The following is a 27,016-nucleotide window of genomic DNA, read 5'->3' as shown; positions in this document are numbered from 1 at the left end:
CCCTGATACTAAATTTAGAGTGCTTCCTTCCATCACCACTTTGCTTGAAGTTTTTGGTTTTTGCTTTTTAGTCATAACTTGTTGTTGAATTTTGTCAACTGTTTTTTCTATATCTATTGAGATGATTTTTTTTTTTTTGATTTTCAAGTGTTAAACCTTCCTTGCATTCTTAGGATAACTCCAATTAGGTCATGATATATAATCCTTTTTATATATTGCTAATTTTAATTTACCTTTCTTTTATTAAGGATTTTTGTGTGTATGCTTGTGAGAGCATTATACTGGCCTTATAAAATGAGTTGGGAAACATTCCATCTTCCTTTATTTTTCAAGAACAGTGTATAAGATTAGTATATATCTTACCATATAGTTGTTCAATATAGTTTCTGGGAGGGAACAAGTGCTAGAAATTCCTGTACTGCTGTCTTGCTAACATCATCTTATTTTCACTATTGGTTTTTAAATACTTATTTATATTTTATATTTTAGTGGTTGTTTAGAGTTTACATTATGCATCTATAACTTGTCCCAGTCTACCTTGAATTAATACATAACTTATACTAAGTTATGTGTAGTCAGAATCATGTAACCCTATATTTCTACTTACCCCACTCATTCTTTGTAGTGTTATTGTCACATATTTTAAACCTACATATGTTATAATCCTCAAAATACAGTATTATAATATTTGTATTAAACAATCTATTGTCTTTTTAAAATTAGCATTTCCAGTGCTCTTCATTTTTCCTCCTGCTGAGCTAAGTTTCTATCTGGTGTCATTGCCCTTTAGTCTGAAAACTTTTCTTCAGTATTTATTGTAGGACAGTTCTGCTTGTAATGAACTCTCCTAGGTTTTTTTTTTTTTTTTCGCTATTGTTAATTCTCCAAAAATATACTGAGCACAAAATACGAGCAAGACACTAAGTAATTGTCTAATGTATTCTTCATAAGGAAAGTCATTTGTTTTGATACTGTTTTCAATTTCCATGTTGAAATACTTTGCTTTTATTGTAGACTGAAAAATAGATAGCAACAGCAAGTCAGGATCAACTAAAACTAAAAGCCACTAAGAAACTGAAATTCAAGTAATTTCATGGAAAAGAATGGTGATTCATTCAAAGAAATGTAAGTAACAAAAAATCCTATTTAAGTTATTAACATTATCACTTTCTTTACACTTTATGATTTAGAATTATAACAGTTTTTTTGGGGGGTGAGGGGGCGTGGCGCACAGCTTGTGGGATCTTAGTTCCCTGACCAGGGATTGAACCCGTGCCCTTGGCAGTAAATGCGTGGAGTCCTAACCACTGGACCACCAGGGAATTCCCAGATAACAGTTGTTTTAACAAAGCTATTTACAAAAGTAAGCAATAAATAGCTACTGGTTTAAGGCCAGAGTGGCAGGTGATTGGTTCAATGTTTTCACAATTTTAAAATTTCTCAAACAGGTTTATGTAAATAAGAGATAAGCAGAAATTTCAAATTATGTGTGTGTGTGTGTGTGTGAGAGAGAGAGAGAGAGAGAGAGAGAGAGAGAGAGAAGAGAGAGACTTCTCAAATATAAGTGGGTCAAAAAATGTCCCTATGGCACCTTATTTCTAGGTTAAGAAAGTTGTATTGTCGTTTTTAATAAATGGTTTTTTCAAATGTATGGCTTTTGTCCCTTCCTAGTCACTGTAGAAAATGAACAAGCGTATAAGAATCATAGCAATTACTATCAATCTTTTTGGCCTAATTAGTTCTTTCTTAGGCATAAAGCTAAACCTGGCACTATTTGTTATTTTATCTTGTCAGATATATTCCAGTTTGAGGTGAAATGTAAAGATTTATGGTGCAAAAGTATTATAATACATCATCCCAAGAATGCTGGCTGCTTGCCATTACAGAAAGTATTAGGGATGAGAAGTAACTGGCCTAAAATTATGGCCAATGAAATTATAACCTAGATTTATCAGCATCCAATAATCATAGGCACCTGTTCATTTATTTACAGCAGAGTCTGTATTTTTAGAAGTATCTTTGAAGTTTCTTTCCTCCTCACTTTTATGATTTATCCAATTGTCCATTCCATTATTATTATTTAAAAATATTTATTTATTTATTTATTTATTTATTTGTGGCTGCACTGGGTCTTAGTTGCAGCAAGCAGGATCTTCGTTGTGGCATGTGGGATCTTTTAGTTGCGGCATGCGGACTCTTAGTTGCAGCATGCATGCAGGATCTGGTTCCCCGACCAGGGATTGGACCCGGGCCCCCTGCATTGGGAGCGCAGAATCTTACCCGCTGGACCACCAGTGAAGTCCCCACCATTCCATTATTATTTTTAGAGTAAATATGTTGAAATTCTAATTTAATTTATGTATAAAGACTGATCCTGAGTATTCAGATGGATATGTTCTCTGACGTGGGGATAAATTATGCCACATAGTGACTGAAAATAGAATTAACCCAGAAAGTGATTTTGACGTAAGACCTCATTTTTTTACAGAGGTTATTTCAGTCCCAGACTGGGGATGAGTCAAAACAACTCACAATGGGAGGGGTGAGGGAGCAATTTCATACTGAGTAAATTCTGCAGTATCCAGGCAGATTGATTGTTAGCAGGAACTTCTGAAAAATCAGGTCATGTTTGTCAATCAACAGAATTTAATGAGCATTTCCTTTTTGCCTGACACTGTTGCAAATACTGTGGGAAATATAAAAATATCTGTAAGACAAATAGAGGATCTACAATCACGCTGAAGAAATAATACAATTGTTAAGAACAAATAAATGTTAAATTTTGTAGTAATTTACAAATGTAGGTTCAATAAAGAGAGACTTTTTGTGGATTGGAATAATTAATAAGGTTTTACCAAAGGAAATGGGGAATTAGCTGTATGCTTATTAATCTTGATTCTATTTTGGGTGGGATGACTGTAAAACAAAATAAATAAACAACCAAACCACTAGATTTGTTGGTAGAAATGACTTATAATGATCTAAGTAGGGTCAATTTAAGCCTTCCAGGCGTAGACAAATAAAGATACAAGATAAATTTCAAGAAGATCTGATTTTTATCTCATTGAGATAAAAGAGAAGAGGTGTTCAACAGATTAAATTCTGGGCTGTGCTAAGCTATTGTATTAGTTTTCTATTGCTGCATAACAAATCACCAAAAATGTAGCAGCTTAAACAGCACATATTTATTAACTTATAGTTTCTCTGGGTCAAGAGAAACTATGGGCATAGCTCAACTTGGTTCTTTGCTTAGGATTCAAAAGGCCGCAATCAAGATGTTGACCAGGCTGCATCTGGAGGCCCGAGTGGGGGAAAATCTGCTTCCAAACTCATTTAGGTTATTGGCAGATTTCTGATCCTTTGGCTATAGGACTGAGGACCGCAGCTTTTTATTGGATGTTGCCTGGAGGCTGCCTTTTGGTCCTAAAGGACACTCATAATTTCCTACTGCATGAACCTTTCCACAAGCAGTTACAATGTGGCAGTTTGCTTTTTCTGGAGCGACAGGCCTTGGACATGGTCTGCTAAGAGTCATATGTATATGATCTTAGGTGATATATTCATCTATCTGTCTATCTAATATATATATAGGCCATGAGTCTCCTAAGATATAGATGGATAGATAGATAGATAGGGTAACCTAATCATGGCCGTGACATCCTGTGACCTGTGGCATATTCTTTTGGTTAAAAGCAAGTCACAGGTTCTTCCTGCATTTAAGGAAGGGAGATTAACTCATTAGGTCTCACCTTAGGGTGTGTCCACCTAACTATCAAATATTAAATAATATATTTCTACCATATTTTATTGCACTAATTAACAACTCAGCACTTTAGTTGGTGACCTTAAATAATCGCTTTCTTTTCACTAAATCTCAGTGTTAGGACACGGTTTTCTATATGTCTCTCACATTTCTGAACATCTTCTGAGCAAGAGGCATTAACTTCCTTGTTCTGTTTGCACAGATGTTTGTATAGCTATTGTCTCCCTCCAGGGCAGATGACAGATTTGTTTCCTGACCAGGGTGATAAAGATAGTTTTTCCTTCTTGTAAAACATTAGGCAGGTTTGCTAGCATCCTTCTTATAAAACTGAGGGTTTTCTAAACTCAAAATTCCTCAGCTGTGACACAAATCCTTTGCATGTCCAGCATCCACCTGAGTTCACATCCTTATACCCCCATGGGACTTGGGGAGTAATGGGTATCGACTTGAACATGAAGCTCATGTTGCCTGCTCTGCCCTGGGCACTAAAGTCCTTTGTCTCTGACCCAGATGTCTCCTGTCTTCTACCAGCATCTATGAAACTGCGAGCAGGCTAAGCAGGGCAACATCTCAATCCCTTCACAATTCTTGACGCTCAATTTTCCTCTATGTAATTTAAGAGATTAGAGTGAGATTATTTCTAACATTCCTTTCATGTTGATATTCTAATACTGTAACTGGCTTTGTCATTTTCATCATTGGCATAGAAGAACTCAACCATTTTTGTACTTGACTTCTTTAAAGGGTGTTTAAACACTCCGCAATAGTATGGAGATAGTAAACATTTTTAAAACTACCTTTTGCAAATAAGGAAACTAAACTTTAATTTGCTGGTACCTCTAATGTGAGGCATTTACCGTTTGGGAAACAAATCTATTAGGATACTGGTTTTACTGGGGTTCAGGTGCTCATCCCTTAGCTCATGTTTTTGTTGTAGTTTTTTGGCTATGGCAACATTATAAAATTCCATTCTTTGAATTTCTTTAAGTCATATCAGTCTGAAATATTCCACATCCTGTGTTTTGTTTCAAACTTTTCCTTTCTCACATTTGCAAACATTAACTTGTTTGTGACTGTTAATTAGCATTTCTTGATTGATATTTTTTGTTTATTGTGAAAAAATGAAATGCTTTGGCAGGGGATAGAACTGTAGTGAACCATCGAACAGGGTTGGAGCTTGAGAGGGCATCCTGAAACAAACTCATACAGGCAAAGTGCACAGATATAATAAGTAGGTTTTCCACAAAGTCAGCAAAGGACCCACAACTGCAGGTGAGACTAGCCTGGTTTTGCTATTTTGTTATTTTCTTCAGCTATAATTGAAAGTAATAAACTCAAAATTTAATTTTTTACTGCATATGAAAAATTTATAGACTTCAGAAATAGCTAATACATATTTTTCATAGAAGATTATATTTGGCTTAATACTTTAAAACAAAAACCCCAACATAAATAAAAAAATCTAACATTCTGACATCAGAGTTTGTGCCACACGTGAGCATCCTATAAATGTGAGTGTGAGCGTGTATGTGCATGTGTGTATTGGCTTGTGTTTGCATGGAGGTCAAAGTGACAGTGTACCCTTACCTCCACCTAAGGGGCCAGGTTTTAAGCAAAATGACATTTCACTGGAGCCATCCTTTCTCCTCCCCCTCAGCGTCAAATGATGATGATGATGATGACAACCATGATGAAAATAAAATGATGGTGACAGCAATAGTTACAACACAGCTAACGTTTATCGACGTCTCTAATGTGTATCAGGCATTATTCTATATGCTTTACTAGTGTTTCATTTAATCCTTAAAACAGTTTGTGGATTGGGTATTACTATTAAACAGATTTTCATGAAACTGTAGCACAAACAACTTGTGCAATTTTTGCAAATTAAAATAATTTTCAAGTAGTGTCAGAACTTTATCCTAAGGATAACTTCTCAGCAGCCTGGGGATTTTTTTTTTTTTTTCAGTTATGAGCCATGACAGAGACAAGAAAAATAAAACAAAACAAAACTGAAGGTTGAATTAGTAAAAATGAACCTAATTTAGACACCTAGAAATCTATTGTTGTTGTTGTTGGTTTTTGGCCTCACAACGAGGCTTGTGGGATCTTAGTTCCCTGACCAGGGATTGAACCTGGGTCCTCTGTAGTGAGAGTGCAGAGTCCTAACCACTGCACCGCCAGGGAATTCCCAGATACTGAGAAATCTACTAAATGTTCCTCTTCTCATTAATTTGGAACAATGAACAAAATAAGAAAAAATTACCAAAGGAAGTTGGATAAGGTTAAACAGAGAGTGCCAGAGACCAAGAGCTACATCTTGGTCTTCCTACGTGTTAGCCTCTCTGGCTGTGTCAGTTCAGAAACTGTCAGGTCAGTTTCAGGAGCATTCAGCATGCCACAGTTCCTTTCATGATTTAAAGCCCTCCCTAAACTGCACATTCCTCTCCTAATTTCCACTCCATTTTTCTGCTTCACTAGCCAGAAAAAAAAAAAAAAAATCCCCCAAAGAGCTGCCTATGCTTACTATCTCTACTTCCTTGATTTCTCCTCTCATCTCACTCCAGTCAGGTTTCCTGCCCAGTATTCCCACAGAAACTGCCTTTGCCAAAGCCATCAGTGATGTCTTTGTTGTCATCTCCAATAGATATTTCTGCTTCTTATCTTACTATACCTCTCAACATAATCTAACGAAGTTGATTATTATTTTCTTCACGAAACACTCCTTCCTTTCTTTGTAGCATCATCCTTGACTGATTGGCCTCCTTTCTCACTGGTCACTCTTTCTCAGTCTTTTTTCCTGGCCTCTCCTGCATGAACAAACTCAAATCAAGTTTGTTCTCTTCATCTTTGTGCCTATCCCAGTGCTTAGCTCATGAGAGCACTCAATCAGTATTTGCTGGATGTATGAATGAAGAAGTGAATGGATAGATAAATGAATAAATTAATAAATGAAGTGTTATGGATGTACATAGGTAGAAGAGCTTAATTTTGCCTGAGACAGAAAAATTTTTCTGAAGAAGGTGAAAATTGACCTGTCTTGAGAGATAATGTCAAGACTTGTCTAGTGAACAAATAAAGTGTTCATTTCCAGAAATGAGTGTTCCTACAAAATTAACCTATAGTGTACCATTTCTTAGGAAGCTATGGGAGAATGTTCTATTCCAAAAGGAGAAAATAAGCTAAGAAGGAGAAAAACATGAGATCCAGGAGATCCGACACAAGTGAGAGGGAAAGGAAGTCTCCTGGAAGATGGATAAGGGAGACGCTATGATGATGGCTGGGCAAGAGGCCCAGGGATGAGCAGTCCAGAGTGGACCAGGAGGGTAGAGCGCTGCAAGAAGATGAATCTGGTGGAATGTACTTCTACCAAGGAAAATGAGTCTGATAGGAACACAGAAATCCAGGTTAATTAAAAAGGGATAGTTATTAAATAGTGGTAAAATTAAAAGATATTAAAAAAGAGCATCATGGCGCAGGTGTAGATGGTGTTCACACAGTCATAATAATGCAAGTACTGTTTTATTTAATTAAAATTATGGTTAACTCTCTTGGAAGGATTAAAGAAAGGGAAAAGTCTGTGCTTTGGGAAGGGATAAGCATGAAAGGGAACTAAATTCTCATGTTCTATTATACATAGGAAATTCATTAAAAATGACTAAAACTGAAAAAATTAAGTAGCATTATAAATATATTATTTAGAGATAAGGAGTGAAATGCTAAAAGAAAAAGCCAAAATAGTTGGGAATGGTTGCCTCTGTGGAAGATAATGGAGGGGTCAAGTGATTACTTATTTTCGTAATAAACCATAAGAAGTATTTGGCATTAGAATGTACGTTAAAAAGAATAAAATTAGGCAGAAGAGAGGTTAAACAATGACATTAACATAAACAATTCAGTCCTCAACACTGGGTTCTCAGTGTTGATGCCAGAACCCTTGCTTCGATGTGGGAAAGTTTTAAAAAGAATTGGTGGAAAGTTTGAGAGTTTTGTATTTAATCTTCAGAAAAATAAGTGTCTGTCAATTGATGTAATCTCAGAGGGTGATGATGTGACCATAGGCAGACCTAACTGGAAAAATAGGTTACCTGCCCGTAAGAAAATTCAGCTGGTAAATATCATAATACAGCTTTCAGGGCTATTTGCAGTTGTGTCTTGGTGGTAAAGTCAGAGACCGCTCAGAGACCACATTCTTTATTTATGTATTTATTTTTGACCACCCTGCCCGGTTTGTGGGATCTTAGTTCCCTGACCAGGGACTGAACCCGGCCCCGGCAGTGAAAGTGCCCAGTCCTAACCACTGGACCGCCAGGGAATTCCCCAGAGACTGAATTCTTAATATAATCTTCTTCATAATAAACATATATTGTGGGTTATAGTCAAGCTTGTAGGAAAATGTGTTCTCTTTTAATAAAAGCCCTTCGAGGAGAATCATTCTTTCTCAGAAGAACTCTGTAATTTCATAGCTTTCATGTTACAGAATTTATTTTTAATAAGGAAAAAGTCATACAGCAGAGGTGACCTATTAAATAAAGTTATAACATACCTAGAAAACTGTGTCTGGTGCTATTATAGAAGTGTTGTCACAGGATGGTAGTAACACAGATCCAAGACTATAAGCCCACAGACTTAGATTTAAGCAACTGCCCCCAGATTCAGGTCTGAGAACTTTATTTTTTTTTAATTAGTCAATTAATTTTAAAATTTTTGGCTGCGTTGGGTCTTTGTTACTGTGAGCGGGCTTTCTCTAGTTGCAGCGAGCGGGGGCTACTCTTCGTTGCGGTGCACAGGCTTCTCATTGCGGTGGCTTCTCTTGTTGCGGAGCACGGGCTCTAGGCACGGGGGCTTCAGTAGTTGCGAGGCACAGGCTTAGTTGCTCCACGGCACGTGGGATCTTCCCCGACCAGGGCTCAAACCTGTGTCCCCTGCATTGGCAGGAGGATCCTTAACCACTGTGCCACCAGGGAAGTCCCAGGCCTGAGAACTTTAGTGTAAAAAGTTCCTTCTGTTAAAAAATGAAAGAGTGACATCAGACAGTTTGTACTTGGGCAGGAGATAATTTTCCCATAGCCTATTTATGTCTGTGGGGCTTAGTTGTGGAGGTGAAATAAATTTGGATAGAGAAAATTATTCTCTGGAATAAAGAATCTTGCCTGGTTGAGTTTCTACAGAAATGAGACCTAATAGGGGCTAGGCATCCATTTCCAAAATGGTTCTATTTCTTTGTTACATCCTAGGAGCCTTCTAGTTTTTCCCTTAAGAGCCTTGAAACGTGATTTTTGAAGAAAAAACCTTGCTTCCCAGCCAGTCCTGTTAATCCTTTCTTGTGGGGAGGGAAGGCAGCAACAGAAGTTATAGTGGGTTGAATCGTGTCCCCCCGGAAGATATTTCCACTTGGGGCCTGTAAATGTGACCTTATTTGTAAAAAAGGTCTTTGGAGTTGTAACTAAGTGAAGGATCTCGAGATGAGATCATCCTGGATTCTAGGGGGCCCTAACTTCAATGACAAGTGTCCTTAGAAGAGAATAGAAGAGAAAGAGAGGAGACACACAGGGGAGAAGGTCATGTGACGATAGAGGCAGAGATTGGAACAATGCACATACAAGCCAAGAAATACCACGGATTGCCAGCAGCCACCAGAAACTAGAAGAGAGTCATAGGACAGTTTCTCCCAAGTGCCTCCAGAAGGAACAAACCCTGCTGAGGCATTGATTTCAGACTTCTGCCCTACAGAACTGTAAAAAAAAAGTTCCTATTGTTTTAAGGCACCCAGTCTGTGGGAATTTCTTATTACCATAAGAAAAGGAAAAGGATTACCGGAAAAGGATACACAGCTGTTCCAGTCTGACTGTTTTCAGCAGAGCCCTCACCCAGCTGGGTCTGCTGTCTCCCTGCCCCCTGTCCAATTCTCTTCAGGAGAGAGTATATATAGTCAGCCAACAGATAACGCTTTTCTAAATGTTTATACGCTACAAAAATGCTTTGTATTTTCTTAAACTTTTCTCCTAGTTTGACAAATTTTATTAACTTGCCAAATGTCTGTTAGATGGATTCATCCGAGGAAAAAGCCTAATCTCAGGGAAGCTGCAGCTAAGGCACTGGGTGTCTAACGTCATGGGAAGGTCAGTAATGCCATTCAACTAATATTTACCATGGATCTAAGATGAACCAGGCACCATGGGAGACTAAGAGGTTGAGTCAGATGTAGTCCCTGCCTTTGGAAGACACAATCTTAAACAACCTTCAGGGAAGAAAGGAATTGATGTTATCAAAGACAAATAAGGTTCCGTAAAAAAAATCTTTTCTGATGGAGGCCATTGCAGGGCTGCTTTGTGAAAGATTTTTTTTTTGAATTTCAGCTGATTCTTTCAGAGCCAGGTCAATCACCATTTCCACTGGGAAGCCGTCTCTGACCCCCTGTTGCTGGCTGCCCAGTCTTCTGTGACCTGAGACTTTGAGATTTCTCTGTTTCAGCAATTAGCACCTTTAATCTTGAGGATTTATTTGCACATCTTACTTCCCTCATTAGACTTTGCCCAAACTTTGAGTGTATGTATGTGATTATTTTTAATAGCACATATCCTGGCACACATTTGCTACACTAATAAATAAATGAATACATGCTAGCAGAGATGGTCAGAGGACAGAGATACCCAGATGGAAGACATGGCATGAACAGAGGCACAGAGGGTGAGAAGGGAAATAGTTGTCGATATTGAAAACTGTCTTCTTTACAATTTCCCTGGAGGCTGATCCCACTTAAGGATATATCATTAAGGATGCCCTTCAGCTGCAGGTAACAGAAGCCCGACCACAGTGGTTTATAAAACAGGAATATTTTTCCCTCTTAAATGAGAATCCAGATATAGGCAGCTGAGGGCTGAGTCCTCCACACCCGAGTCTGCCTTCCTCTTTTTATTCCAACGTCCTTAGTGAGCAGCTTTACCCCAGTATTACTGCATAGTCACAATCCAACTTCATACCTGCATTCTAGGCGGGACAAAGAAGCAGAAGGTGCAACGGCAAGGAAGACTCATGCCTATGCCAGGAAAATAAAACTTTACCAGAAAGACCCAACAGATTTCCATCTATGTATTGTTGATCAGAACTGTACATGTTTTTTAAGGAACCTCCATACTGTTCTCCATAGTGGCTGTATCAATTTACATTCCCACCAACAGTGCAAGAGTGTTCCCTTTTCTCCACACCCTCTCCAGCATTTATTGTTTCTAGATTTTTTGATGATGGCCATTCTGACTGGTGTGAGATGATACCTCATTGTAGTTTTGATTTGCATTTCTCTAATGATTAATGATGTTGAGCATTCTTTCATGTGTCTGTTGGCCATCTGTATATCTTCTTTGGAGAAATGTCTATTTAGGTCTTCTGCCCATTTTTGGATTGGGTTGTTTGTTTTTTTGTTATTGAGCTGCATGAGCTGCTTGTAAATCTTGGAGATTAATCCTTTGTCAGTTGCTTCATTTGCAAATATTTTCTCCCATTCTGAGGGTTGTCTTTTGGTCTTGTTTATGGTTTCCTTTGCTGTGCAAAAGCTTTTAAGTTTCATTAGGTCCCATTTGTTTATTTGTGTTTTTATTTCCATTGCTCTAGGGGCTGGGTCAAAAAGGATCTTGCTGTGATTTATGTCATAGAGTGTTCTGCCTATGTTTTCCTCTAAGAGTTTGATAGTGTCTGGCCTTACACTTAGGTCTTTAATCCATTTTGAGTTTATTTTTGTGTATGGTGTCAGGGAGTGTTCTAATTTCATACTTTTACATGTACCTGTCCAATTTTCCCAGCACCACTTATTGAAGAGGCTGTCTTTTCTCCACTGTATATGCTTGCCTCCTTTATCGAAGATAAGGTGACCATATGTGCGTGGGTTTATCTCTGGGCTTTCTATCCTGTTCCATTGATCTATATTTCTGTTTTTGTGCCAGTACCAAACTGTCTTTTTTTTTTTTTTTAATTAATTTATTTATTTATCTATTTACCTTTGGCTGCGTTGGATCTTCGTTTCTGTGCGAGGGTCTTCTCTAGCTGCGGCAAGCGGGGGCCACTCTTCATCGCGGTGCGCGGGCCTCTCACTATCGCGGCCTCTCTTGTGGAGCACAGGCTCCAGGCGCGCAGGCTCAGCAGTTGTGGCTCACGGGCCCAGCTGCTCTGCGGCATGTGGGATCTTCCCAGACCAGGGCTCGAACCCGTATCCCCTGCATTGGCAGGTGGACTCTCAACCACTGCGCCACCAGGGAAGCCCACCAAACTGTCTTGATCACTGTAGCTTTGTAATATAGTCTGAAGTCAGGGAGCCTGATTCCTCCAGCAGCATTTTTCGTTCTCAAGATTGCTTTGGCTATTCGGGGTCTTTTGTGTCTCCATACAAATTGTGAAATTTTTTGTTCTAGTTCTGTGAAAAATGCCAGTGGTAGTTTGATAGGGATTGCATTGAATCTGTAGATTGCTTTGGGTAGTAGAGTCATTTTCACAATGTTGATTCTTCCAATCCAAGAACATGGTATATCTCTTCATCTATTTGTATCATCTTTAATTTCTTTCATCAGTGTCCTATAATTTTCTGCATACAGGTCTTTTGTCTCCTTAGGTAGGTTTATTCCTAGATATTTTATTCTTTTTGTTGCAATGGTAAACGGGAGTGTTTTCTTAATTTCACTTTCAGATTTTTCATCATTAGTATATAGGAATGCAAGAGATTTCTGTGCATTAATTTTGTATCCTGCTACTTTACCAAATTCATTGATTAGCTCTAGTAGTTTTCTGGTAGCATCTTTAGGATTCTCTATCCCAGCAATCCCACTACTGGGCATATACCCTGAGAAAACCATAATTCAAAAAGAGTCATGTACCAAAATGTTCATTGCAGCTCTATTTACAATAGCCCGGACATGGAAGCAACCTAAGTGTCCATCATCGGATGAATGGATAAAGAAGATGTGGCACATATATACAATGGAATATTACTCAGCCATAAAAAGAAATGAAATGGAGGTGTTTGTAATGAGGTGGATGGAGTTAGAGTCTGTCATACAGAGTGAAGTAAGTCAGAAAGAGAAAAACAAATACAGTATGCTAACACATATATATGGAATCTAAGGGAAAAAAAAAAATGGTCATGAAGAACCTAGTGGCAAGACGGGAATAAAGACACAGACCTACTAGAGAATGGACTTGAGGATATGGGGAGGGGGAGGGGTGAGATGTGACAGGGTGAGAGAGTGTCATGGACATATATACACTACCAAATGTAAAATAGATAGCTAGTGGGAAGCAGCCGCATAGCACAGGGAGATCAGCTCGGTGATTTGTGACCACCTAGAGGGGTGGGATAGGGAGGGTGGGAGGGAGGGAGATGCAAGAGGGAAGAGATATGGGAACATATGTATATGTATAACTGATTCACTTTGTTATAAAGCAGAAACTAACACACCATTGTAAAGCAATTATACTTCAATAAAGATGTTTAAAAAAAGAAAAAACTGTACATGTGACATGTGGCCACTTCTAGCTGCACAGGAGGCTAGGAATATCCATTTTGAGGGGGACCCTCTTTTCAAAATTATTATTGGAATATTTTATGTGGAAAATGAACATTTGATATGAACACAGTCAGCTACGATGTGGATGGAAGGCAGTGAAGGAATTTTATTATTTCCTAGGGTCCAGGATCAGGGGCAGCATTTATTTTCCTGCCTCATCCTAGTTCAGAAGGCCATTTACCAATGACACTTGAACCCACTGGCCTCACTTCCACAGAACCAAAGCTCTTCGGCTTATTGGAACTTTTTTTTTCTCAATATCATGCATAGTGGAATAGAGTCTTTGTGTTCCTTTTAAGGAGGTTTCTTTTAAACTCCCACACTCCTGAACAGGAAAACAGCATACAAACCAAAGCTGGAGGAAAGGACATAATTCTATGCACACTAAGTTTCTCCCATCTATCATATGTAACCACTGACATTTCCTGACAACCACTAGGCTTCTAGTATTTTTCAAGAAGCTGAGTCATTATCCTAACTTTCCAGATTGAATCAGAAAACAACTGATTTTCCAAATGTGATATTGTTAGTTTAGGGTAAAGCTGGTTTCTCTGGCTTCTTGGTGTATGTTTAGTACTTTTTCTGAATTCAGAAAATTTGAGACTCTCAGTGTAAAGATTTTGTTTGTGACATTGAACAATTTTTAATAGACTATGGAAAAAATGCTAAAATAATGATAGAACCCTGAAAAATGTCACAGATAATTAGTATTTCCCTTCACGTATGTGGATACTTGCCCTTAGATTCCATTATTCATTAATAATTGTATTTTCTGTGTTCTAGACAATATTTATGACCCTTTGAATTATCCTAAGGCAAAAATTTAGTTATAGGCAGAATAAAGATAAAACAGGTTTTATTATATTTCTCTCACAAGTGATGTACTTCTTAAGATGATGCTATAACATCATGAAAGCTCATCAAAATAATTGTAAAATGTAATGTCAAATTATGTTTTGAACAACACTGATCACAATATTTAGCAAATATATCATGTACAAATGCTCCTTAATTCTTTTTTTTTTTTGAATGTGTGCTGTAGATTTTCTTTTTTCTTTTTTAAAATTTTTTGGCTGCATTGGGTCTTTGTTGCTGCGCACGGGCTTTCTTTAGTTGTGGCGAGTGGGGGCTACTCTTTATTGCGGTGCGCAGGCTTCTCATTGCGTTGGCTTCTCTTGTTGTGGAGCATGGGCTCTAGGCTCACGGGCTTCAGTAGCTGTGGCACGTGGGCTCAGTAGTTGCGACGTATGGGCTGAGTAGTTGTGGTGTGCGGGCTCTAGAGCGCAGGCTCAGTAGTTGTGGCGCACGGGCTTAGTTGCTTTGCGGCATGTGGGATCTTCCTGGACCAGGGGTTGAACACCTGTCCCCTGCATTGGCAGGCAAATTCTTAACCACTGCGCCACCAGGGAAGTCCCTGTAAATTGTCTTATAAAATACTGTTCAATATGTATTTTTGGGTGAAAGGAAATATTGGTTAAACTAGTTACCCAAAACTGGAGCCTGCAAATGAGAAGTGTTTCTGTAACGTCCGAACTTAGCATCCAGTTTCAAAGTGCCTAGATTCGAATGTCATTGCTAATACTTATCGACTGTGTGACCTCAGGCAAGTTTCTTAACCTCTCTGTGCCTCAGTTTTATCATTGTAAAATGGAGGAATTAAAAGTATTGATGTTATTATGTTGTTATAACGATAAAACTTGGAACAAATAGCACACTGAAAGTGTCATATAGCCTTATAAATTTGGTCATTATTGTCGGAAAGTAGAGAAATGGATATGGTCATTTTATAGATGTCCTTGACTCCTCTAAGTCTCAGCCATTGTGGGGAAGCAAAAACTATCTCCCATACTCCCTCTAGTAAGGTGCCAATTTCTGCCTCAAGGTATGCTGAGGGCTCACTAGAATGGAGTTTTCCATGCAGTTCTCTAAAGGTAAATTTAGGGAAATGTACATGGAAAATGGGAAATAGGAGTCATGTCAATGACTTAATTGAAGTCCAACACTGAATGAGTCCAAGCACATTATTCTTGCCTTCAAAGCTGGAGACATAAGATTTAGACACATATAATTTAGGAGTGTTTTCAGTTGTAAATATCAGAACACACAATGGCTGGCCTGTTTCACAAGTGTTTTTGTTATCTCATGCCTCTTGTCTTAAAATCTCAGCAGAAATTTTTATCTTAACATCCCCTTATATACTCAGCCACCCAAATGGGCAAATCAAAGCCTGAGTTGAATAAAATTATATCTTCACTTTTCACTTCTATACACTGAAGTAGCCAAATCTGAAGACTGATAAATTTTCCATTCCTTAAAATTTACCTTCTTCAGTTTATGGTGTGAATTCCATGAATTTGAAAAGAGAACATTCAGCATATATTAAAGTCCCTGTTAGATGGTTTTACACTTGATTTTGCTATTCAAGCAAACTTTTCTTCTTTAAGTGAGCTCAGAACCTGGCTGCAGTTTGCCCAGAAGCATGGGAACTTCAATTGTTCAGTCATTCCTCTTATTCTTACACAGAGAGTTGCTGATCTCAGTTTGATAGTTTTCTGTTTGGGCAAGAGGGGACCCTCATGTTACATCTTCTTCTAGCCAAATATAAATATTTTATTTGTATAAGATTATGATTACTTTGTACAAAAATAGCTGACAAATGCTGTGGTAACTACGAGTTCTAGATAACTGTGAGGCCTTCGTGTTGACAGGCTAAGTCACTGGTTGTTTCAACTTTACTTTCATGTGTTATAAAGTTTACAGTTTCCACAGTGTATCATCAAAAGTGCTTATTAGCAATAATAGCAGCTTTCTTTTCCATTCATAGAAACACTCCAGTATTTGCATTTTCTGTAATGAGAATTAGTGTGGCTTAGAAGAGTTTTTGCCTTTGAGCAAGAGTTTTAAGAGATTACCCATAGGCAAGAGATAACTGCATAGAAACAGAATTAGACCAGGACTCCAGGGACCTGGATTAAAGTTCAGGAATTCTTGAAAGAAACTAGGAAACTATGTCATTATCCTAATTCTTAATGTTATTTTTAATGGTTTTAAAATCTTTTTTCTGTATAAGTATATTCTCTTTCAGAGTACCTCAAAATAATGTCTAATATTATTTAGCATTAATATAAATAGATAATCCCATAATTTATTTAAGCCTTTACAGTTTTTAAATAACTTTCATAAATATAAAAACCTAGAAATGTCAAATTTTTTGAAAGATACAGTGTTTATAAATCACATCAGCTTAGTCAAACACACTTTTTATTTAGAAAAAAAATCCAGCATTACAAAATATTAACGTAAAAGATAGAAAGTACCTGAAGCCATTGTATTAACCACTGTTTATAGTTGAGTATACATTTCTCTGCTATTTATTTTTCTAAACATTTACTTGTGGTGATTTTTTCCTTTTTAAACAAAGATAGAACTATACCATCCATGTGTTTTTTCACATACCAATAGCTCTTGAATAACCTCTTGTGTTTACATTATGTTGAATCTATTTCATCTTTTAAATTGCTACACAGTATTCTATAGTTCATTCAGTCAATCAGTTGATAGACATTTAGATTGTTCCCAGTGTTTCTCTAATATAATCAAAACTGCATTAATATTCTCAAACACTTATTTTTGGAATTTCTGTAAGTACATCTGAAGGATAAATTTCTGTTTAGGATGTCTATGTTAAAGAATAAGAACATTTGCAAATTTAAAAGGCATTTCCAAATTGTCTTCCAAAAAAGGTTATATCAGCTTCCACTCCCATCAACAATGCATAATCAGAGTTTGATAAACTACTTATTTTCTTATCCTCTTTTCCACATGTGTTAAATAAACGGGCTGGAGCACATGCACTTATATTCTTGCCTGATTGTCTCCCACCATGGATGGCAAACCCCTAATGTCAGGCACTGTGGCTTGCTCAACTTTAATTACTTAGTGGATAGCATGTTGCCTTGCACATAGTACATCATCGATAAATATCTGTTAAATGAACACATCTGTGGATCCCTCCAGATCTCCTATTTTATGGCTCAGTGATGATGATGATGTTGATGATGTATCTTAGTGTGCTTCCATAGATAGCTAAATATAAAGTATCATGAACTGCTGGCAATAGGTGATTAGGATGTGTGAGATAGCAGGAAAAAAAAAAAATATATATATATATATTGGTCTCTGCCTTCTGTTCTAATTAGGTAACTCTTGGTGGGATCCTGGATGGAGGCTGGTCACCAGAAAGATCAAGCCATGATTAGAAACTTGGAATTTTCAGCCCTCCTCCAGAGAAAGGAGAGGGGCTAGCAATGAAGTTAATGATCCATGATGCCTAGGTGATAATGCCTCTATAAAAATCCCTGAAGTATGGGTTTGAAGAGCTTCTGGGTTGGTGACTACTTGGAAGTGCTAGGAGAGCAGTGCTCTGGGAGAGAGCATGGAAGCTCTGTGCCCCTTCCCACATAGCTTGCCCCACACATCTCTTTCATCTGGATGTTCATCTGTATCTTTTAGCATATCCTTTTATAATAAACCAGTAAACAGCAAGTATACTGTTTTCCTTAATTCTGTGAGCCACTCTAGCAAATTAATTGAACCCAAGGTGAGGGTTTTGGGCATTTCTAGCTGATAGGTCAGAAACACAGGTGACAACCTGGACTTGCTATTTGAAATTGGGGTGGGGAGCAGTCTTGTGGGACTGAGCCCGTAAACTATGGATCTGGCTCTATCTCCAGGTTGATAGTGTCAGGGTTGAGTTAAATTGTGGGACACCCAGCTGGTGTCACAGAATTGCTTGGTGTGGGAAAAATTCCCACACATTTGGTGACCAGAAGTGTCAGAAGTGAAGTGTTCCGTGTGAGTTGTAAAGGGGAGATACACAAGAAAGTGAGTTTTTCCTACTCAGGATGGCTCTTAAATTCCTACAGCTCTTACATAGTCTCTTGCAATTGGAGACTATAGTAGGTTGAGGTAGGCAAAAGATCAAGAAAATCTTACTGTATCCCATCATGAGGAGAGATAAATAAACTCTTTTTCTAGATGATCTTTAGACTACTGCCTCTCCCTCTGATTAAATCTGAGACTATTTGATCAATTAAAGGAAATGTTTCCAGACATTTATTATGAAAGTCTTAATAGGGCTTCCATTCTTCCCAGTGACAGTTTTAGATTTTCATATCTATTCTTCTCTGTGACAACTGTAATATCTTGGGTTTTCATGAGAATTTCTAAGAGTATATGGCAGAAATACAAGCCAGCAATTACTATATATTCTTTTAGCTGAGCATGGTGGGAATTGCAAGAAGGGAACAGTGTGCTGGAATTGCTAAATGAAATAAGTAATGGTGAAAAAATTCTGTGACTTGGAGAGACATACAGAGTATTTTTCTCGATCTTCAGAGACAATAGAAAAGGTATGATATTGGGATCAGGTAGACTTGGTCCTACCAGTTATCATCTCTAAGTCAGAGTACATCTGTTTCCTCATCTATAAAATGGGAATAATGTTTCCTACTTACGGGGATTATTAGAGATTATTATGAAAATCAACTGTTATTCATTTTTGCGATCCCAGTGTGATCATCTCTTCTGAGAAGCTATTCTTGACTCTCTTCTCCCGCAAAATTAGGTAAAATACCTTGTCTCTGGGCATTCCTCCTGCCCCTACACTTATTCCCACTCTACACCAGGACCTTCTGCTATCACTGCATTTCGTATCGTATCGAAATTGTATCTATATATACTTGTCACTGCCACTAGATTGTGATATCCTTATAACCTTTATGTCTTCAACACTTAAATAGAGTACCTGCTCATCAAAGAGTATGAACTCAGTAAATGTTTGTTGAGTGAATTAATGACATATTTCAAGTGCTTGCCCGGTACTTAAAACATTAAAAACATTCAATAATTTGTTCTTGACTTCTTTTGTAAATTTTTATCTCCAAAGTTTTATCAAGGAAATAACTTATCTTTTGTTTATGATGCTTTAGCTACTAAAATGCAGGGTTAGGACTGTTTTTGGATCCATTCTAGGTAATTAGATACACTGTGAGAGACATGGTTCATGGAAGGTTAAGATCTATCAAACTAGATGAATAACAGGATGAAAATTGCTTCAGACCTTTAGTCATAACCTATGCACATACATCTAGAAAAAAATTATTTATTTGACCCTTTGTCCATATTTTTTGTAAATACATAACTTGGCAGTGTCAATTTAGATCATCAAAGCAATGTGTTGGAGACCTTTTTTTTTTCATTCGTCTCAGCTGCCTTATTGCACTGCATTACAAATGATGTTAATTCTGTGCTTAATTACGCTTAGCATAATATATATGCAGCCCAGTGTTTATCAGTTGGACATAAAAAAAGTGCTGTTGTTTCTTCCCATCTTCCTTCTGCTTATCATTTGTTGATTTTTGAAAGCAACTGGAGTCGTTCCATGTGAATGGAAACAATTACAAGGCTGTACAATAAATGCTTTCTCTCTAGAAACCATCTTATATCAACTGTGATCTTTGCTTTTTAAAGATTTGGTGCATGTTTTCATGCAAACTTTTAACCTGATCCTTGCTACCCTTTCAGATCAGAAGAAATCTCTTAGATAAAAAAAAAGCTCACATTTGAATTTTTCAAAAGCATGCATATTTCATCCATTGAAACAAGAACTTCCATATCTCCAAATTGACTACTATAGTCTGTCAGGCATGTGTTGATTCATGTTTACATAAAAGAACATCTTAATATAATGATGGTATTTGTGCCTTAGGTTCTCATATTTTTAACTATTGCGCGTGACTTAGGAGGTGGAAAGTGAGTAGCTTTTGGATAGTATTTATTTTAAAATGATCGTTTCAGCTAGTTTGTCCATTAGAGATGAATTTATTAAAAAAAAATGTTCTTTTAAATTTTTTTCAGTGCAAGATCAAAACTGCAATTAGAGCGTAAGTGTAATTATTGAAAAACATTTAGATTATGTGATTTTTCCTGAAAGTTCTAAGATTAAACTTCATGAAAAATATTTTTGGTGGCTATCAATACTTTCTAAAAACATCATTTTTTTTGGTCCCACCATGTGGCATGCGGGATCCTAGTTCCCCAACCAAGGATCTAACCCGTACTCCCTGCAGTGAAAGAGCAGAGTCCTAACCACTAGACTGCCAGGGAATTTCCAAATTAACATCATTTCTGAGAGTAGTTTTTTTTTTTTTTAATAGATCTTTATTGGAGTATAATTGCTTCACAATACTGTGTTACTTTCTGTTGCACAACAAAGCGAATCAGCCGTATGCATACACATGTCCCCATACGGAGAGTAGTTTTATAAGTGAAACTTAGGTCATTATAAAACATATGAGTTATGCTTTAATAATAATAGCCATGCTTATTAAGCAGCTATTCTATGTCAAATGCTTTATATAAATTGTACATAATTATCTCATTTATTCCTCAGAACAGTCCCTTTAGAGGACGAGGACAAGAAAGTTAAGGATTTTGTTCAGAGTTGGTAAGTGGAAGATGCAGGATCAGAAGTCATGTTCGCCTTTGCTAAACCCTTGCTCTGTATCTGTTGATATTGCTCATCTTCCTTCACCCATCCTGCCACCAGGGGGACCCAGGGGATATAGCCAAATGAAAGCTCCAGCCAAGGGCCTACTCTATTCTGAACATTGCTGACACCCTAAATCCTTGCTGTCTTTCCTTTTCAGTAAACTTAACACGTCCAGGAAGGAATTTTTTGGCTTACTTTATTACTTCTTCCTTATAAGTCTCTCTTTTGTTCTAGCAAATTCTAAATGCAGGAGAGCCTCTTCCTTTAGTGTAAGTTGCTCAAGGTGGTGACAGCACTTAAGTGCCACATTTCCTTCCTTTCTCTTTCCCTCTTCCCTTCTGATCCTCTCCTTGCCAACACTGACTGCCTGGCATGAATGTAATAAGTGCTCAAGAAATGGCAGCTGCTGTTGTGTTCCAGGTTCTGGGGCTCCTCTCTGAAGGGATTTTTGGTAATAATAATAATCATCATCATCATAGCTAATATTTATAGCACAGTATGTACCAGAATCTCTTTCAAGCACTTTAAATGCATGTGCCCTGTTATTATGTCTGTCTTTATCAAGCAAGGAAATGGTGAGGCTCAGAAAGCACATGACCTGTCTAAGATAACAGTGATAACTGGGTGGTGTCCTAGTTCTGGAGCTCAAGTTTTCTGACTTCTAGTCCTTTACTGACTGATGTGGTGGCGTAAAAATGTGCTGCTCAAATCTCCTTCAAGAGAATCTGCTGTGAGGAGCATAGCTGATGACAGACTCCAGCTGGCAACCCCTTTAAACCCACCATGGTGTTCATACCCAAACCATACTTCCTTCCCCTGGGCTGCCTCTGGACAATGACTGAGCGTGGTGGGGATAATAGTACTAGCTTATTCCAGAAATGGAAAAATAATCCAACATTAGTAGCTCTGTTAATTCACCTAGAGGAGAACAAATAAGAGAAATCATATAATCCTACCAATCAAGTATTGGGAAAAAAACTCAATAAACTAGGGACTGTATGGCCACATTTTAAATTAATAGTTACCACCTAAAAGCCAGTATGATGTCAGTGAAAACACAATGAGAAAATCCCCATAATGTCAAGAATAAAGCCAGAGTGTCCACTGTCACTACTTTTTTTCCTTTTTTTAATTGAAATACAGTTGATATAGAATAATATGTTAATTTCAGGTGTACTACATAGTGATTTGACATTTACATACATTATGAAATGATCATCATGACAAATCTTGTAACCATCTGTCCCCATACAAAGTTATTAAGATATTATTGACCATATTCTTTATGTTGTATGTTGCATCCTCGTGGCTTATTTATAACTGAAGATTTGTGCCTATTAATCCCCTTTACTTATTTTGTCTCCCACCTCCCAGCAACCATCAGTTTGTTCTCTGAGTCTGTTTTCATTTGTTTTGTTTGTTTGTGCTTTAGCTTACACATATAAGTGAAATCATCTGGTATTTGTCTTTTTCTGTCTGACTTATTTTACTTAACATAATATCCTTTAGATACATTCATGTTGCCACAAATGGCAAATTTCATTCTTTTTTATGACTAATATTCCATTGTATATATGTACCACATCTTCTTTATCCATTCATTTATTGATGGACATTTAGATTGTTTCCATATCTTGGCTATTTAATGCTGCAGTGAAACAATAGCGTTCATAAATCTTTTCAAATTAGTGTTTTTGTTTTCTTTGGGTAAATACCCACAAGTGAAATTGCTGGATCATATGGCAGTTCTATTTTTAATTTTTTGAGGAAACTCCATACTGTTTTCCATAGTGACTCCACCAATTTATAATCCCACAAACAAGGATTCCCTTTTCTCCACATCCTTGCCAATACTTGTTTCTTGTCTTTTTGATAATTGCCATTCTGACAGGTATGATGTGGTAGCTCACCGTGGTTTTGATTTGCATTTCCCTGATGATTAGTGATGTTGAGCATCTTTTCAGGTGTCTGTTGGCTATCTGTAGAAAAATTTCTATTCAGGGCCTCTGCCCATTTTTTAATTGGGTTGTTTTTTTGTTTTTTTATATTGAGTTGTATGAGTTCTTTATGTATTTTAAATATCAACCCCTTATTGGATATATCTCATATTGCAAATACCTTCTCTCGTTCTGTAGGCTGCCTTTTTGTTTTGTTGATAGTTTCCTTTGCTGTGCAAAGCTATTTATTTTGATGTAGTCCCATTTGTTTATTTTTGCTTTCGTGTCCCATGCCTGAGGAGAAAAAATATGGAACGTATCACAAATTTCTGTGTCATCCTTGCTCAGAAGCCATGCTAATCTTCTCTGTATTGCTCCAATTTTAGCATATGTGTTGCCCAAGTGAGCACTCACTACTACTTTTTTAACATGGTTCTGAAGGTACTTGCCAGTACAATTAGAGAGGAGAGAATGAGGCATATATATTTGAAAAAGGATGTAATATTATCATTATTTGCAAATGTTATACTTGCTTACATGAATATACAAAAGAATCAACTGAACAATTGTAACAAACAATAGAAGAATTTATAAATGTCTGAGTACAATAATAAACAGCAAGCAACTTTCATAAGTACAGACAATAACCAACTGGAAGTTATAATGGAAGAAAATATCACATTTACAGTAGAAAAAATTTATAGAAATAAATTTAACAAGAAATATACAAAATCTGTACAAATAAGGAAAGCATACATTTTCTTAAATAGGAAGATTCAATGTTATAAAGATATCAGCTCTTCCTAATGTAAGTAATAAATTCTATATCAGTAAATACAATAAGAGTGTTATTTATTTGTTCATTAGTTTTTTGAACTGGAAGGGTTGAGTCACATGGAAAATAGGGAAAAATATTCAAGAAAAGTCTGGGCAAAGAAGAGTAACAAGTTGCAGTCTCTCCCATAGTTTAAAATATAGAGTTATAGTAATTGCATTAATGTAATAATAATGCATGAATAAACATGCAGATAAATGGAATAGAAAAGAAAGTCTGTAAGTAGACACAAATATGTGTTGGATATTAGTGTATGGCAAGAATGGCATAGCAAATCAGTAGGTAAGTGATGAATTATTTAATAAATGGTATTGGGACAACTGGATAGTAATCTGGAAAATAAAATTATTTTTGGACTCTTACCTCATGTTTTATCCATAAATTCCAAATGTTTCAAAGATTTAAATTTAAAAATAAAAGTAAAAAGTATACTATAGAAATATTATGTATGTATACACACAGGTGTGTGTGTGTGTGTGTGTGTGTGTATGTAAAACATTTCAAGGTTGGGAAGACATTTCTAGGGTTAATCCAAAACTAAGAAATCTTAAATTAAAAGAGATTAATTTGACCATATAAAATTAAAATAAAATTATCTTGTGATTAAAATCCATAAACAAAGGAAAAAACACAAATGACCAGGGGAAAATATTTTGTCTGCAACTCATGACATAGACCAAAGGATATGTTTCTCAGCATATATAAATAAATATGTGAGAAGAAGACCAATAATCCTACAAGAAATGGACAAAGGATCAAAACAGTTGGTATCAAAGGAAATATAAATGGGTCTTAACATATGAAAAGGTATTCACTTAATATATAATAGGAAAAAAATTAATTTAAGTTAAATCTACAAGGAAGTGCCATTTTCCCTTGTTAGTTTGGCAAAGATAAAAGAATTCTGATAGCATGCTATATTGAAAGGGGTGTGAGAAAATAGGTATTCAATACACTGCTATTAGTTATATAATTTGGTATAAACTCTATAAAAGGCTATTTAACAATATCATATCAAAATTACAAATGCATATATTCTTTGATCCTGCAATACTACTCTGGGAATTTATCCACAGCTATGCTTGTCACATCTTAAGTGACAAATATACAAGGATATTCCTTATAGGGCTGTTTGAAATAACAAAAAGATTGGAAGCAGCATAAATATCTATATTAGGACACTGGTTAAGTAAATTATGTACCTGTATGGCATGGGAGTCTATGCAACCTTTTAAAGAATGAAGATGTTCTATATGTACTGATTTTGGACAGTTTCCAATATATAATGTTAAAAGAGTAAAGGGAAGAATATGGTGTATAGTACAAGTTTTTTTGTCGTTGTTTGTTTTACACTTGTATGCTTTTATATGCATTGAACATCTGTAAAATGATCAAGCTACCTCCAGGGAATGAAACTAGGAAACTAGGGGACAGGAGAAGTGAAATAGGCGAAATTTTTAATCTACATATTTTCATTTGAATTTTTTACTGCGTGAGGTATTACATACATGTAATACTCAGTGACAGCACTAAGCATACTATTCAATTCACTTGATCTTTTCTTGGTACCAAGACTTTCTAGATGGAGAATGAAATGTTCATTTACATATGGAACAAGCTTCTTATCTTGTCGAAGACTGGTAAGTTTGCTGACTGGCTGCAGCTTTAGGCTGTTTTTGAAACAGGGAGTGCATGCCTGTACTTAACAGGGACTCTGGTGATGTGCCCTGTGATTTTGATGCCAGAGATGAAAACCTAGAGAGAGAGTAATAGGAGGGTGAGACTAGGAATTACAGTGGGTGGGGTGAACAGACTTTGGGATAAGGAGGTGAAACTTGCCAGCAATTTTCACCCCTTTCATTAAGGTATTTATCTTGGATGGATATCTGCTTTGTACTCTGTGAAAGTAGAAAATCAGGCCATGGAGTTAACCAGAGCCTGGAGTTCTTTCTAAGGAAGCAAAATGGCTGAGAAAACACAGCAGTAATTTAATGTTTATAAAGAATGGGCTGAAATAACTATAGTATATCAAAAGCAAATAACTGCTGAGGAAATTGGCATATTTTAATTTGGTTCAGACTATATTTTACATGTTCTGGCTGTACTGTAATGTATGAGTTTGTATGTAGAGCTTAAATGTATAATTAATACAGCTTTGAAGCTAGTTCTATCCACATGATTAAAATTTATCATAGAATTAGGTTTCATATAGAGACTTTTTAACATGTTATAGTCAATGCTATAAATTAGATCTTCTCTGATGAGCTCTGAATAAAGGACTCTAATTTATCTCAGTGGTATTTTATTAGAGACATTTTAATTGCTATGGCAGGTAAAAAGCACCATCCAGTATCTTGGCTAAACATTTCAGTTACTGAAATCATTTTCCCTCCTAGTAGAAATAATTGGTTTAAAGAATATTCTGTTTTATTGAAGACGAACTAAAAATCTTTTATTTTATACGCATGATTCAGCCTCACATTGAAACTTTGTGGGAAGTTTGCTCCGTAAAGGAAAAAAGGAATCTTTTTACATCAGTGAAGGAAATTATATACTATCCCAAGGAAGAAATCCCAAATTTCCCTTCCAGACATCTAAAAGTAAAGATCTGGGAATTGATTGCTGGTGAATAGGTTATGGGTGTGGCATTTTTTTTTTATTGCTTTCCAATTATTTGTATTTTTTCCTTATATATATATATTTTTTAAATCAAAATAATAGAAATATATACTTTAAAAATTTCCAATAATCCTTTCTCTTCTTGATAACTACTCTTAACAGTTTGGCATACATTCTTCCAGAAATTTTCCACACAAAGTATTTTTTTCCTCCTTAAAATTCTGGATCTGTTGCCAACAAATGTCTGAATTCTTCCTGCTCTGCCTGCTGCATTTTATCAAATTTGCCCACCCCATGCAGTTTCAATCACTTTGTTGGAATGACGCGTTATCTAACTATAGCCAAAATTCCCAGTTTCTGGGCCTAAGGACAGATTTTATGCCAGTGCATCTGTGCCGAAGAGCAGGTTTTAGATTGTGTGCCCGTGCCGAAGTAGGGACTGGGTGCCAGCTTGTTCAAAGCTCAGCCGACTGCAGATACCCACATGGATTGAGGCTGCTTCTGGTGGCTCCGTTCCTTCAACCCCAGACACGAGTGTCTGGTGGAGCACAGTGCTGAAGGGCAGTGTCTTTGTCGCACTTCCTCACACTTTGCTCTGTGGATGAAGTAAGGTCTCTCACTTCAGTTTCGCCCTTGTCAAAATGATTACCAAGTTTATTCCATCTTGGATTGTATGTTTCCTAGCTACTAATGGATGATTTTTATGGTTTAATATTTTTTTAATTAATTAATTAATTTATTTATTTATTTTTGGCT

General features: G+C 36.7%; 1 protein-coding gene across 1 annotated transcript in view; it reads left to right on the top strand.

The window, feature by feature from the left end:
* LOC309630045 (uncharacterized protein) overlaps positions 1-27,016 on the top strand; it is a 143,237-nt gene that overhangs the window by 21,703 nt on the left and 94,518 nt on the right. The window contains exons 2-4 of the mRNA XM_082394808.1: positions 1,015-1,125; positions 5,421-14,679; positions 14,921-20,824. The gene's annotated coding sequence lies outside the window, so the exon portion shown is untranslated. The remainder of the gene's footprint in view (positions 1-1,014; positions 1,126-5,420; positions 14,680-14,920; positions 20,825-27,016) is intronic.

This window comes from Balaenoptera borealis, assembly GCF_965194805.1.
Source record: "Balaenoptera borealis genome assembly, chromosome: 5".
NCBI lineage: Eukaryota > Metazoa > Chordata > Mammalia > Artiodactyla > Balaenopteridae > Balaenoptera > Balaenoptera borealis.
The sequence above is the reverse complement of the archived record's forward strand: the minus strand, read 5'-3'. Positions and strand labels throughout refer to the sequence as shown.